The sequence below is a fragment of the Lathyrus oleraceus genome, chromosome 7, assembly GCF_024323335.1.
Source record: "Lathyrus oleraceus cultivar Zhongwan6 chromosome 7, CAAS_Psat_ZW6_1.0, whole genome shotgun sequence".
In the NCBI taxonomy this organism is placed as follows: domain Eukaryota; kingdom Viridiplantae; phylum Streptophyta; class Magnoliopsida; order Fabales; family Fabaceae; genus Lathyrus; species Lathyrus oleraceus.
The window spans coordinates 160,803,388-160,820,222 of NC_066585.1; the positions used below are offsets into that span (position 1 = coordinate 160,803,388).

A 16,835-nucleotide genomic window follows, 5' to 3' on the forward strand; every position below is an offset into this window, starting at 1 on the left:
GTCCTTCTACTTTTCAAACAAGAGAAGAAATAGAGGTCGTTGAGAATATAAGACTTAGCGGAAATAGAATTCCCCAACGAATTTACCAAAAACCTAATACTCCAAAAGTAGAATCACCTACTCCGTCAGACATGGATTTCCAGTTATAATGTTAGATTACTCCCCTGGTAGCAAGATGAGACAACTCATCAATGATGAGTTTTAACATGAGAGATATACTCAATTCAGAGAATGGTTTTTTTTAAAAATTTCAAAACCCGAATTAGCTCAATTTAAAGATGAGTACTACACTCAAATGAACCTTGCGCAGGATTTCATTCCTTTTGTAAAATGGTTTGTTAACTATTTCATAAGCAAAAAATAAGAAGAAATCCTTGTTTTACAAAGACCTTGGGAAAATATTAGAGGAGAAAAAATGGAAGCTCCTTTTCTCCCTAAACAAACGATAAGTTTGAGTCAAAAGACTGAAGCTACCCCTCACCTTAACCTTCAGTTACAAAGAGTTGAGCAAAATCAAGTTACTCTTAAGGAATTAAATTCCGTCATCAGGGGTCAAAATTATACCAATGCTTATCTTATTCGCTTAGGAGAACAATTTACCTATATGGAAAAAGATCTATTATCTATAAAAAAATCTTTTAGAAAAACAAATAGCACGTCAAGATATCATTATTGACCTCATAAATAAATCTAAGGACCAGATGTCCACATCCACTATTTCGGATGTTCCTATAGTTCAACCTCCTGTTTCCATAGAGGGATTTAAAATGGAAACCGAAGGTCAAGAATTTGTTCTTATTTTAGAACAAAAGTTAAAAGGTCTTAAGATCACAGTTATGTCCCATGAAGATTATTCTGAGGATAATAACGAAAACCATATTGATAAATTATCTGATATGTTTGCTAATTTAGACATTAGTAACCTTGACATTAATAATACTAATAATATAAACCCTGTTTATGCTCCTAGGCCTATAGAAAAGTATTATTACAAGCGCCCCTCACCGCAAGATTTGCTCTTTGAGGAATCTGAACCATTCCAGAATTCTTATTCAGGAAAAGCCATTTATGAATGGAATGTTGATGGTCTTAATGACAAACAGATTATAGATACAATCCATAGGATGATCATGTATTCTACTGTTTGCAAGCAACATGGAAATTCAGATAGTTCTATAGCATCCTTTATAACCACAGGATTTGTTGGCCAACTTAGAGGCTGGTGGGATCATTATCTCACCGAATCTCAGAAATTAGAAATTCTTAATCATAAGAAAATCATTAAGGTCGAGCCAGAAACCAGTAGAAGCACTACTTTGGCTACGACTACCACGGGAGAAGAAGATGCAGTGTATACTATGTGTCTCTCCATCTTACAGCATTTTGTAGGAACCAATGTCCCTATTGGAGAAAAAATCCAGACACTTCTCCAAAACCTTAGGTGCCCTTCTCTTACCCACTTTAGATGGTATAAGGATACTTTTCTTTCAAGAGTTTATCAATTAAACAATCCCAATTCTTTGCACTGGAAAGCAAAATTTATTGATGAATTACCCCATTTCTTTTCTTGAAAAGGTTAGACAATCTTTAAGATAGAAAAATGATGGAATAAATATAAATTATTCTGACCTTACTTATGGTTATATAATTAGCACTTGTGTTATTGAAGGATTAACTTTATGTAATGACATAAAGCTTAGAAATCAACTTAAAAAGAAAATGCTTTCGGAGAAACACCAACTTGGCGAATTTTGCGAACAATTTGCTTTTGATCTTGGAAAATCTCCAGATAATAATAATAATAAGAAGAAAAAAGGAAAAATTTTCCGCAATAAACATTATAAGGATAAGTAAAAAAGTTCTTATAAAAATTCTTATAAGAATAAGAAAAGGGGTCACTACAATAAAGGTAGACCTAAAGAAAAATCTTTTGACCCTAAAGATAAAAGAAAAGCCAAAAAACTTGACATAATGTGTCATAAATGTGGAAAACATGGTCACTATGTCAACCAATGTTGGACTAAAAAATCTCTTAATGAGATAGAAGATGAACAATTGCGTTCTCAATTAGAAAGAGATCTACTTCTCAATTCTGATTCTGAAAATTATTCTTCAGAAGAGGATATTAATATGATTTATGAATCCTCTACTGAATACTCTTCTGAATATTCTGACAGTAATGATTGTCAATGTAATCAATTAGATTACTGGAAATCAATTGTTGATATGAATGGGTTAAATGTTTTAACCTCAGAACAAGACGAAGCTATAAAAGCTATAGAATCTATTTCTAATAAAGAAATAAGAAGAAAAATGCTTGAGGTCTTAATACAAGAAAACTCTAAGAAAGATTTTCCTGTTATTACAGAAGCACCTTACCAATTAAGTGAGGTTTTGTTTAGATTTCGACAGTCTAACGTCCGTGAAACTCCTGTTTCTATTATAAATTTAAATAGAGAAATAAACCTCTTAAAGAATGAGATATCTACAATTAAAAGAGAAAACTATGGTTTATCTCAAAGACTCACTTTTTTAGAATCTAGTAATTCCAAGGTTTAAGAGATATCTTCAACTAGTAATCCTTCACCTAGTGATGAATTCCTTTTTCTCATTGATAGAGTGACCTTTCAAAAATGGTTTGTTAGAATAACTTTAGTTATTAATAGAAATTTCATATTAAAAAATGAAGTTGCCCTTATTGATAGTGGCGCTGATTTAAATTGCCTTCAAGAAGGAATTATTCCCACTAAATACTTTGATAAAACCACACAATCTCTTACCCAAGCTGGAGGAGATAAACTCACGGTCAATTATAAGTTGTCTAATGCTTATATTTGTAACAAAGATATTTGTTTACCTACTCATTTTATTCTTGTAAAAAATTTAACTCATAGAATCATATTAAGAACTCCTTTTCTGCATAAAATTATGCCTCTAATTAATGTCGATCAAAAGGGAATTACCTCCATTATCAATAACAAAAGAATTACTTTTGAATTTATTACTGATCCTCATACTAGGATGATTAATGAAGTTAAAGATATTCTTCTTAAAAAAGAAAAAAAAATTGTTTTCTTAAAGAAGAAGTAGATTTATTAAATATTACTTCTCAACTTAAGAAACCAGAAGTTCAAAATCAAATTAAATTAATTGATCAACAGTTTAGATATGAAATCTGCAATGATTTACCTAATGCCTTTTGGGATAGAAAGAAACATGTTATTTCTTTACCTTATCTTGATGACTTTAATGAAAGTCAGATTCCCACCAAAGCTAGACCTGCTCAAATGAATCATGAGTATTTGGTTTTATGCAAAAAGGAGATAGAATCTCTTCTAGAGAAAAATTTAATAAGAAAATTCAAATCTCATTGGAGCTGCACAGCTTTTTATGTTAATAATGCTGCCGAAAGGGAACGAGGGGTTGCTAGACTTGTTATAAATTACAAACCTCTTAATAAAGTGTTAAAATGGATTAGATATCCTATTCCTAATAAAAAAGATCTTTTAGATAGATTAAACAATGCTTTAATGTTCTCTAAATTTGATATGAAATCTGGTTATTGGCAAATTCAGATTAATGAATCTGATAAGTATAAAACAACTTTTACTGTTCCTTTTGGACATTATGAATGGAATGTCCTTCCTTTTGGTCTTAAAAATGCCCCTTCTGAATTTCAAAATATTATGAATGATATTTTTAATCCTTATACTGAATTTATAATTGTTTATATTGATGATGTCTTAGTTTTTTCTAAAACTATAGATCAACATGTTAAACATTTAAAAATATTCAAAGGATTAGTTAAACATAATGGACTAGTTATATCTGCTCCTAAGATGAAACTTTTTCAAACAAAAGTTAGAGTTTTAGGTCATGAAATTGACCAAGGAACTATAATTCCTATACAAAGTTGAACTTGCTTATAAATTCCCCAATATTATTACAGATAAAAAACAATTACAAAGGTTTCTGGGTAGTCTCAATTATATAGCAGATTATTATGAAAATCTTGCAAAAGATACTGCCATATTACATGCTAGGCTTAAAAAGAATCATGACCCTTGGACTGACAAACATTCTCAGGCAGTCCAACGAATTAAAAACAAAGTTAAATGTTTGCCTTGTTTATCCCTTGCTAATCCTAAATATTTCAAAATTGTTGAAACAAATGCTTCCGACTTAGGCTATGGAGGAATCCTTAAACAAATTTTACCTAATACATCAAAAGAAGTTTTAGTTAGATTTACCTCTGGAAAATGGAATCCTGCCCAATCAAAATATTCTACTATCAAAAAAGAAATGCTCTCTATTATAAAATGCATTTCAAAATTTCAAGATGATCTTCTCAATAATAAATTTTTCTTAAAAATTGATTGTAGCTCAGCTAAATCAATTATTGAAAAAGATGTTAAAAATCTTGTTGCTAAGCAAATTTTTGCTAGCTGGCAATCTCAATTATCTATGTTTGAATTTGACATTCAACACATTAAAGGTGAAAATAATTCACTTGCTGATTATTTAACTCGTGAATTTTTGCAGGGAAAAAATGATGACCCCGTATAGGGGAAGAGGCCGCAGTTATGGCCGTGGTGGAAGGGGGGAGTAACAATATGTTACCCCAACCAGAATCAAACATTCCTCTAATAGGGGATTGAACTACAGTTTATAAAGGTAGAAAAATGCAACAATTACCTGCATCTTCATCTAAAAGGGAAAATATTCCTTCCTCCTCCTCTAATAAAAGTACATCTTACAAAGAAATTGCGGTTAATAACCCACCTCAAGAGCAATTGAATTATTTTGAAAATCCAGTAACTGAAAAAATCATGTATATTGATGAAGAAGATATCAAAATCAATCCAAATGATGGATGGTCTATCAAAACTAGATACCTCGAATCAAGAGGATATCCAGGCCTACATGGGAAATCTAGGCCTTACCTAGAAATTTTTCTAGCCATTACCGAATCGGTAACATTTACTCACCATTATCAGAATAATAATCCTGAAAGCTTTATAAACTTCAGTAAATGTCACATTAATAAAATCCTGTTACCAAGAGAATGGGGTCTTAACCCAAATGGTGAAAAAGCAATAAGAGTTGCAGAAGGAAAGTATATTTACTTTAATTACTGGGACTATGTCCAGGCTTTTACTCAAGCTTTTTATTATCAGAATCCGAAGAATAAGCATTCTTGGTTTTTCTCTATTAATCCAGAGATGATTAATAGACCTATACCAAATTGGTTTTATGAATGGTGGACTAAATTTGGTCCGTCTTTGGAAATACTACCCAAAGAATTACTTGATTTATACAATCCCTGGTGTGACAATAGCCCACTCATTGCAAATATTTTATTTGATCATTTAATCACCGGACAATGTCCATTTTTGTTCTTTACCAAATTTCAGATTCCATGGATATGGAGATGGTCAATCACCATATCCCAAGATAAATTCAACATACCCATTTTAGAAAGAAATTTCTTCTATAAATGGTGGAACAAAATGAGTTCCGAAGAAGTCCAGAAAATAGGAAATTTAATTCAAACAGCTATAGCTAAAGACCAAAGTAATAAGGTCAAAGAGCAAAGTTCCCAACAAATGTTTGTGGGAAATATGAAGAACTTCTTCCAGAGAAAATATCCAAATGAATCAGAAGATGAAATCATGGTTAGAACTTTGGACCATATGAAGAATCAATTCTTCTCCACTTTTCCAGCAAAAGCATCAAGAGATGAAGATTCATCTATGAAGACCAGCTCTTCCATGGGATCAATTGATTCCCACAACTTTGACTGTTTGGCAGGAGAAGCCCAAGCAGAGGACCCAACTGCAGAAGTTTTTTGGGATGCAATGATTCAATCCATGGCCCAGAAAGCAAAAGAGAAAACAAAAATAAGAATCAATAATCAAAGGCAAAAGATAAGAAAGAATCCTATCTTGTTTGCCATTTCAAAGCAATAATGAAAAAGAATCAATAAACAAAAGCAAAAGACAAGGTTAATGGAATAAGAATCTTGTCAAAAGCAAAAGACAAGGTTAATAGCATAAGAATCTTGCCAAAAACAAAAGTTGCCAAAACAAAAGATAAGAAAGAATCTTATCTTCTTATCTTAAAGGAATAAGAATCTCTTGTCTTTAGGCATAAATATATGCACTTAATTTTCTTTTGTAAAAAGTTTTTTGTTTTTGGTTTAGCTACTATTGTAGGTAAAGGTTACCGGCTTAAATAGTAAGTCTTTGCTTCCCTATATAAGGGAATTTAAGTTTGTTTTGTAATTAAGTTTTCAAATAAATTTGAAAGAAAAATTCTCAATACTCCTCTAGACTATCTCTACTATTTCTATATTTTCTTACTCATATTTCGATCCTGCTTCTGCTGTACACTATTTGTGGTATATATATATATATATATATATATATATATATATGAATTTCGATCAAATGTAATTGATATATATATATATATATATATATATATATATATATATATATATATATATATATATATATATAATATATATATATATATATATATATAATATAATATATATATATATATATATATATATATATATATATATATATATATATATATATATATATATATATATATATATATATATATATCAATTACATTTGATCGAAATTCATATTATTTAGTTCTTAATATATACTATATTAACATTCATATTCTTAGGGGTCATTTGCATGTACAAAATCTAGATCTTATTAATGAAGATTTAGATGATACCGTTAATTCAGGTTTTAAATTTTTTTAATTATAATTTAAAATAAGTAAACAAATTTTTATATAGTATACAAAGTTGATAAAATTTGTTACTATTTTATTAACAACCAATAGGTATTCCGAATATTTTAATATTTTCCAATCAAATTGGATATGTGAAGATTGTGGTGCAATGAGTCAAAAGCAATATAATCCAACAAAACCAAAATTTGCGTTCTATTGCAGTCAAGGCAGTATTGAAATTGCTCCATATTACTCGCCTTTCGGATCCTTTGCATGATTTATATCACAATCATGATAGAAGAAGTAAATATTTTTTAGACAATATTAAATCATTCAACAACATGTTTGCGTTCACTTCAATGGGTTGGAAAATCAATATGCCATTAAACGATGGAAAAGCACCTCCAATGTTTGTGATGAATGGTAAAAATTATCATCAAGGAAGTCTATTGTCATTGCCGGGAAAGACTCCTAAATTTTCTCAACTATATATACGACACAGAATGAAATCACTAATATAATAGTTGTTTTAAGGTAACTTTGTTAATATTATATTATTAATTAATTTAAATATTAAATATTATATTCATACTATTTGTTAGTATAATTAGAATAATACATTCATTATCATATAATTCATTATCTGAATATAAATATTTTTTTTAACGATTTCACAGGATAGTCGATGATGATATGACATTTAAATCATCAATAGCTAAGGATATAAGAGAAGTTTTTGATAGCTGCGACAATCCATATGTGCAGACTTACAAGATAATTCGAGACACTAATAAATCAAGATGTTCCTAATGTTAAATTGAGAATATTAGGCAAGAGAGGTTGTGATGGTAGACGATATAACCTTCATCAGCATCAGAGGTTGCAACATTGGTTGTTGGTGATTATGTGAAGGAGAATTGTGATCCAAAACGCAGCGGAAATTAAAATTTTCTCCTTTAGAGATCCTTACGAATGGGCATGATCAGTGATAGAATATTTACCTCTTGTGATGATTGAAATCTTTGGTGCAGATCTCTTGTGACGATCAAAACCTTTGATGCAAATCCACGGAGCGATCACGAACGTTGAACGATGACAACATCTCTACTCAGTCCACACGAACGGATTCCTTCAATCTCAGTGCTAGCTGGTACGAATAAAGGCTTTGAGTGAGAGAGAGAAAACGAAAATAATGCAACCGCAATGAATGCTTCTGCACAAGGGTTCTATTTATAGAACCACTTGTGTGAGCTTCAAGCTAAAAAGCTCACTTAAGTGTATTTTGGCCCATATCTTATAATATGCCCAAAATCACTTAAGCCCATGGTACCTTACCATATTTCGTATTTTACTTAAGTACACCGTACCTTACGATGTTCTACAACTCACTTAAGTGCACCGTACCTTACGGTGTTCCTTAGTTACTCTATCTCTCATCAATCAGTCCTTTGTGTGTGACCCTGTAGGTTTTCGTGACGTTGACAATTATGTTAAATCATGTATTTAACATAATAAACAGTGAGCGGTATCTAGCAACACATCACTACTACCCAAGACACGAAAATATCATGTGATCTGACAAATCCTTCTGTGATAATACTTATGTGCATAATTACCCTTTTGCCCTTATGTCTATATTGAACACAAGGCATATACCGTGTCATCCTTGTCCAGTTCAATATTGGGCCCATAGACATTTATCCTGTTATGCAGGATGGGCAAATTCCATCTAGGTCACTCATGTCCCTCAGCATGCTTCGTGGAGTACCCATCAACTGTCTTTATGTTTATCCAGTTACGGACAACGTTTGATCAGCAATAAAGCACTCGACTCTACATCTAGGGTCCATAGTGGTTTCAGGTCGAAGGGTGGTATACACCATTATCACCATGAGAATAACTTATGACACTTTGCATAACATTCTATATAGTATTCTCATAGAGGGTCAATCCAGTATAAATATTACTCTTAATATTCATACCTATGTTTAAGACTTGATAACTCCTTATCCATGATCCATGAGATGTGATCATCAGTATATATACATAATAGTCTTAATGCTTTAGTGTTATCCCACTTCACAATAAAGCTCGACTACGGATACTTTAAGAATAATGTCCTTATGTTTAATGTGATCTCATGATCAAGTCACACTTGATACATTAAACGGACTAGCTATTCTAGGGACTTTATTAGACAAACGTAATAAAGAAAAAGTCTTTTATTATTAATAAATAATTCGATACAAGTACCAAAAGTATTGATCTCTAGGGCTTACACCAACAACATGATGCTGCACATTTTGATAGAGATGTGGTGGTTGAAACTCAGTCCGAATTATTACAACGTATTTCTACATTTGAGCCAGCGTATTGGCCATTGCAATACCCATTATTATTTCCTTGAGGAGAAGATCGGTTTAGAAGAGATATTCTATTCAAAGAAAATTCAAATGCATCTACAAAGAAGAGAAAGTTTATCACTCAATTGGAGTGGGTTGCTTATAGAATTCAACAAAGAGCTACTGAGAACTCAACAATAGTGTTTTCTAGAAGATTATTTCAACAATTTTTGGTGGATTCATTTAGTACAAAAGAGTCAGATAGCTTGAATTACATGAGGGATCATCAAAAAGACTTAAGAGAAGACATGTAAAAAGGATTAACTGAGTCATTTCTAAAAGGAGAAACGGATCTAGCTACAGCAGGAAAAAGAATTATTTTTCCATCAACTTTTGTTGGCGGAGCAAGATATATGATACAAAACTATCAAGATGCTATGGTCATATGTTCTTGGGCTGGATATCGTGATTTGTTTATCACGTTCACATGCAACCATAAATGGACTGAATTGGTGGAATTTTTGCATACCTACAATCTTAAACCTAAAGATCGGCTCGACTTGGTAAGTCAGTTGTTTAAAATTAAACTTAATCAGCTGATAAAAGATATCAAGAACGGTGATATTTTTGACAAAGTCAAAGATGGTATGCACAAGTAATTATTGTCATTTATACATGAATTTTTTTGCATTAAATTTTATATATCTTATAAATAATAGATTATAAAAACAACCATTTTTAAACAAATTAACTAATTGTTAATATTTATATTTTGCAGTGATAAGCGTGAACTTCCACATGCTCACATATTAATTTTCTTGCAACCAAGCTTTAGATTTGTCCACCCTCATGATATTGACAAAATAATATCTGCTGAGATTCCAGATAAGAACAAAGCCCGAGCTTTTTAAAATTGTAACTTCACTTTATGATACATGGTCCATACGATGCTCAAAATAAAAATTCCCTTGCATGCAAAAAGGCAAGTGTACCAAACATTTTCCAAAAAAGTTTGTTGATTCTATAATGATTGATTCGGAAGGTTATCTTGTCTACAAAAGGAGAGATAATGGTGTGTTCATACAAAAATATGATTCATTTGTTCATAATAGATTTGTGGTTCCGTATAATAAAAAACTACTGTTGAAAATAATGCTCATATAAATGTTGAATGGTGCAATCAATCATGATCTATAAAGTATCTCTTTAAATAGGTCAACAAAGGTCATGATTGTGTCACCGTAGGATTTTATAATGCTGCTAATGATAGAAAAAATCCTGATCGTTTTGATGAAATAAAGATGTACTACAATTGTCGATATCTTTCGGCATGCGAAGCTGCCTGGAGGATATTTTTGTTTGATATCAATTATAGAGAGCCTTCTGTTGAAAGATTGAATAATCATCTTGAAAATGAGCAATATGTCATTTTTCCAGATGATGCTCCGCTTGAGTAGATACTGAATAAACTATATATAGACTGTACAAAATTTTTGGCGTGAATGGATGCTAACAAAAAATATCCAGACACGAGAAATATTACTTATAGTGAGTTCTCTACGAAGTTTGTATGAAAAGAGAAGAAGCATAAATGGACTCCACGCCAAAGGGGTTATTCTATTGGAAGATTGCATTTTGCAGCACCAGGGTCCGGACACTTGTTTTATTTAAGAACTTTATTGAATTATTTTCGGGGACCTACATCTTATGATGATATTAAAACAATCAATAATCTCAAATATAATACTTTCAAGGGTGCATTCTTTGCATTAGGCTTGTTAGATGATGATAAGAAGTTTATAGATGCAATTTTAAAAGCAAGCCATTGGGGTACAAGAAGCTTTTTGCGCAGAAGTTGTTTGGAATAAGACATGGGAGCATTTGAGTGATGATATTCTACACAGAAAAAGATAATTGATGTGTTTGAGCGTTATCATTTATATATTTTTTTGTTTATTTTTTTAATGCTTATAAAATTTTCAATTATATATATATATATATATATATATATATATATATATATATATATATATATATATATATATATATATATATATATATATTCAATATTTTTTTTACTTAATTTAATATTTGTGCTTGCTTTTTTATAATTTTTTTATAATTTAAATAATTATATATATAAATTGCAAATTTTGGTTTTGACTATCCAATTGAAGAGATATACTTTGGCTGAGATTGAGAGTCTATTGCAAAGTAACAATAGAAGTTTAGAAAAGTATCTTGAAATGCCTCAGTCGGATAGAGCATTGTTACCTGATAGGAAAAATAAATTTATTTATGATGAGTTGAACTATGATATATGCTCATTGGCTTAAGAGCGTCTTAGATTGATGTCAATAATGAACATTCAACAAAGGAGGATATATGATCGTATCATGAATCGGATTGAAGAAATAGACAGGGCCTTTTTTTTTATTTATGGTTATGGACGAACTGATAAGACGTATATATGGAGGACAATGTCTGCATCATTAAGGTCAAGGAGTGAAATTGTTCTAACCATTGCATCAAGTGGCATAACTGCATTACTAATTCCTGATGGAAGAACTTCACACTCAAGGTTTGTTATACCTATAAATGTTGATGAATACTCGACATGTGATATAAGATTGATCCGTTGTCGCACCCGGGTCAAAACGAGTAATAATATATAGTAAACGGAAAGCGACACCTCGAGTATCGTATCGCAAGGACACTTGACAAATTAACCAAGTATGAAAACAAAATATGGGGGTTTCAATTCGATTTAGAATAAGTGATTGTGAAAAGTGTTTATAAAATAAGCTGACACAAACGAACCTACTGCATCATCTTCCGACTTATCATTGATTCTTATAAAATTCCAAATCCCTAACGGGTCTGCTCCTATTCGATTACAATTACCATTAACAAGCGTAAAGGAAATTATGCGAGTAATATTCCCAAATTCTGAATTAAGCAAACGGATTAAAAACTATTGCGAATTAAGCAGACACAACTTGATCGTTCGTGATAAAATAAAAGCTATGTTAGCACGAAATTGATTCGGGATCATCATTCATGAATCGAATTTAAGGATTCTATCCTATAGCAACAATTAAATTAAGCAAATAATTGGAATTATAAGAAAAATTCAAAGGAAACAAATTGGAATTAATAAAAACCTCAAAGAGGATTCTGAGTTACAGTAGGTTGATTCAAAAGGGATTAGTTCTCAGTCATATTGCTAGCTCTCAAAAAATCGTACATGAACAGAAAAATGTAACCCTATTTTTGGCTACCTAACCTAGGTAAAAACACCCAAACCCGTTTCACAACTCAACCGGGTCAAATGTACGATCCAGGCCCAATACAACTAACCCAAACAAAATATAAAAATAATGCAGCAGCTTCAATGAAATTTCTGGCCCTTCTACAGTCTGATTCAGCTCTCGACTTCTGAATAAAAGTTATAGATCTTTTTGTTAGCTTTCCATCGACTGGTAGCACGTCTCAATCCGATACTCCTAGCTCAAGATATGATTTTTCTCGCGAAATCTGCTAATGCTGAAAATTAAATACGAAAATTAAATAAGTGCAAAAATAAAATAAATTATGAAAACACATTAAAACATAAAAATAATCAAAGAAAACTGAAGAAATGCTTAAGTACAAACATGGAAGAACGTGCATCAAAATGAACTGATCAAATTCCCCCACACTTGAACTTTTGCACTCCGAGCAAAATGAAAAACAAAACAAAACACAGACACATCAACGGTTACTCATTCTAGGCTACAAGTCATCTTCGGTTAAGTTTGCTTCGATGGGTACTAATCTTGCACACTAAGGACATTGTAAGAACACTAATCCACAGTTATGCAGACATAAACCTCCTGAATACACAAATCAACTCGAATCATGTTATTATATTAAAGCCTAACTTACTCATCCTTCTTTGGCTCTTTTTCAATCAGGCGCAATCACATTAAGCCCGTTATCTCCACACACTCATAGCAAGGCGACCGGTTAGTGACTCTGATCCTTTTCTACACGGGGTTCTGGTACTTAAGTGGCATAACCCTTTGCTTACTCAATTGTAGTTGCGGGGGATCGGACCGTAATTCGCCCTACCAAGTTCAGCACCAGAAACCGCTAAACCAACTACAAAAGAGTCTTATTTCCAATTTTTTTTTGAAGGTTCCACAACCGTTGGGTTAAGTGACCGGGTGAGGGTCACCAAACTTAGAAGGTGCATTCCCTTTTTTTTTCTTTTTTTTCTTTTTCGGAACACTCACTTATATTCATCGGCTTCCCTGCATAGAGTGTGTGTGAGATGGTGCTGACTGCTGAAATAAACTACTCAAGAGCTGTCAGAGGATGAGAATGTAAGGCTAAAACATAATAAAAATTCAACTCAATTTCCATATGCAGGAGACTTACGGTGTTAAAACAATACCGATCTTGTGAATTTTTCCCAAGTCTCCGCAAACTAATCTCAAATTAGTCAGTCTATAGCCTAAAACTTTCAAGAAGATGCATTTTTTTTTAGCAAATAAAAACCAAAAACAGAGAAAAACTGAAAGACAAAATAAACAAAACAAAACAAATAAATGATTCCCTCCCCCACACTTAAAACATACATTGTCCTCAATGAAACACCATAAATATAAAATAAGAGTGGGAGAAAGGAAAGAACACACCCGAGGAGCCAAGGCGAATAAATGATTACATAAGCAGCCTTTTCCAAAGAGAGTTCTTCTGCAGTCTCTTCTTCCAAAGTCGGGTTCTCATGTAGTAGCTTTGGGTAGTGTCCGTTGACCTTGAAATTTTGATTAGTGCATTCTCCTTGTATTCCAAGATCAAAGAAGAATCTTTGATAAGTAAAAGTGTTGAATGGGCGCGTGAAAGTGATCTCCTTTTTCACAATATCAAGAATCAAAGGATTACGGGGCTTCCTCACTACTTTTATTTCATCTTTAAGTGAGATTCTATGCATACATATGGATGGGCTAAGATCACGAGTGTCAGCCAAGGTCCATCTAATTCCCTTCTTATGTTTCTGTTTGAGTTGAAGCTTTGATGAATAATGTAAATCCTCAGGAAATGGTTTAGGCTCTAAACAATGTGGTTGCTCAATGAATGGTATGTTTGGGGCAGCCGGAATGTCAAGAGCTTCAGCTACATAAACAACCTCATTTACACTGTGACCCTACAAGGCAGCATCAATCTCAGCACAAACAGCATAAATATTAGTGTTAGTACAATCATCACATGAGTAAATATCATCAAAACCCGATAAAGTTGGAAAATCAGTTGAAAACAAATTAGAATAAACTTCATCAACAACTTCAGAAACCAACTCTATTTGAAAAACAGAATGCTCTTCCTCGTCAATCTTCTTATTTTTCAGTACTCTTTCTGGGAAAAGGATTGATGATACATATTTATTTTCAACCTCAAGATCAATAGAAGGTTCAGGTTTATTTTCAAGTGTTACACTAACAATGTTTTTATTTTTTTCTGGGGTTGTTTCTATGACCTTTCCAGATCTCAACGAAATCGCACTCACATTAGCATTAGAATCCTTTGGATTGACAACTATTTGGGCTGGAAGCTGGTTCGACCCTTGGGCTTGCATGTTATTTATTTGAGTAGCAAGTTGTCCAATTTGCGTGTTCAAGGTTTGAATGCTAGAATCGGTCCTTTGTTGGAATTGGAGATTGTTGGCGGCCATTTGTTTGACAAGTTCCTCTAGTGAAGGTTCAGAAGGTGAAAAGGTGGTTACTTGTGGAGGGTTATATGGTGGTGATGGTGGAATGGGTAGCATCAATTATTTCACTAAAGAGGTAAGTTCATCAATTCTGGTTTCTAGAGCCTTGTTGGAAGAAGAAACCTGAATCTCATTCACACCTTTTGCTTGGACCATAAAATTATCCCTTGTTATGAACTGTTGGGAGTTAAGTGACATGTTCCCAATCAAGGATTTGACAGCAATAGGATATTCAATACACAAAGCATTATAATCAACATCAGGGACAACAAGTTCTCTCAGAGTTCTTTGGTCAGCCATGTTAAACTTAATAGAAAAGAAAAAAAATCAACAAATAATGAGAAAACACAACTAACTCAGCAATGCAACAACAAACTGGAATTGACGAGAGAAAGACATTTTCATAATGGTGATATTGGGAGTTGGTGATGGTAGCATTGGAGATGCCAACGATGTTGATATCACAGTTCAAATACCGCATGATCTTTTGATTCCTAACTTTGGCAACCCTCTTTCATCTATTGTTGAGAGGACATATCCGAATCTATTGCAAAACATGCATGATCCATCATTTTTTTTCCAGAATAGAGCTATCTTAGGTCCTAAGAATACAATTGTTGACACCATTAATGATTATATGTTGGATTTAATACCTGGAGAAGAAGAAACTTATTGGAGTTATGATTCACCGTGTAAAGCCAAGTCTGACCTTAATATGTCAGATGATGTGCACACTCCTGAATTTCTAAATACAATTGTTTCTTATGGACTTCCAAATCACAAGTTAAGATTAAAGGTTGGAGTACCAGTAATGCTATTGAGAAATATTGATTAGTTTTAGGGTTGTGCAATGGCACTCGGTTGCTAATTACAAAAATGGGAAGATACATACTTGAAGGTATGGTTATATCCGGTAATAATATTGGTCAAAAGGTTTTTATTCCAAGGTTATCGTTGACTCCTTCTAATAAAAAAGTTCCTTTCAAATTTCAACGTCGACAATTTCCATCAGTAGTTTCATTTGCAATGACTATCAACAAGAGTCAAGATCAATCACTTAAATCTGTTGGAGTATACCTACCCTAACCAATTTTCCCATGGGCAACTATATGTGGAAATATCAAGGGTTACTTCAAAGAAATGATTAAAGATATTACTAACCGATGACGAAGGTCAAGATACAACTGAAATTGGAAATGTCGTTTACAAAGAACTCTTCTGTAATATCCAGTAATTATTTGTTTACTTATTTATCAACAAATATGTGACTTGAAATATTATACTTTATGCAAGTCTAAATTTTAGATTAAACTATATTGTGTTATAAGTATGTTTGCAATTTTTTCATACATTATATTAATTTATATATACAATATTCTAAAATACCCGTGCAATTTTTTCATACATTATATTAATTTATATATACAATATTCTAAAATACCCGTGCATCGCACGGGTTAATGTCTAGTGTATATATATATATATATATATATATATATATATATATATATATATATATATATATATATATATATATATATATATATATATATATATATATATATATATATATATATATATATATATATATATATATATATATATATATATATATATATATATATATATATATATATATATAAAAGAAGAGTTATTAGTAGGTTTAAAAAATTACTACATATTTGAACTCTTTATTTTCTTTCAATTTTGTAACTTTTATTTTATTTTTTCATATTTAAAATATATTAATTCAAAATGTGTAGTCGAGCTGAGACAAGTTAGACTCGACTCATTTCCATCCTTAGCTGCTAGTCTCATCGCATTAGATTAATTAGCAAGTTATTGTTGCTCCGGGACTTGCTCTTTGTTCATGCAATTTAAAATTTGTTCGCCTCGTGTGTGTCTCATGTCTTGTGTGTCCTTCAAAGTTTGTAGTCTCAATCGGAGTTTCATCATTACTAGCTCCGATTGGGAAGAGTTAT

The 16,835-nt window shown here is 31.9% G+C and overlaps 1 pseudogene; it reads left to right on the forward strand.

Annotated features, from left to right (window-relative positions):
* Positions 1-15,215: 15,215 nt before the first annotated feature.
* On the forward strand, positions 15,216-16,087 carry LOC127102598 (uncharacterized; annotated as a pseudogene).
* The last annotated feature ends 748 nt before the right edge of the window (positions 16,088-16,835 follow it).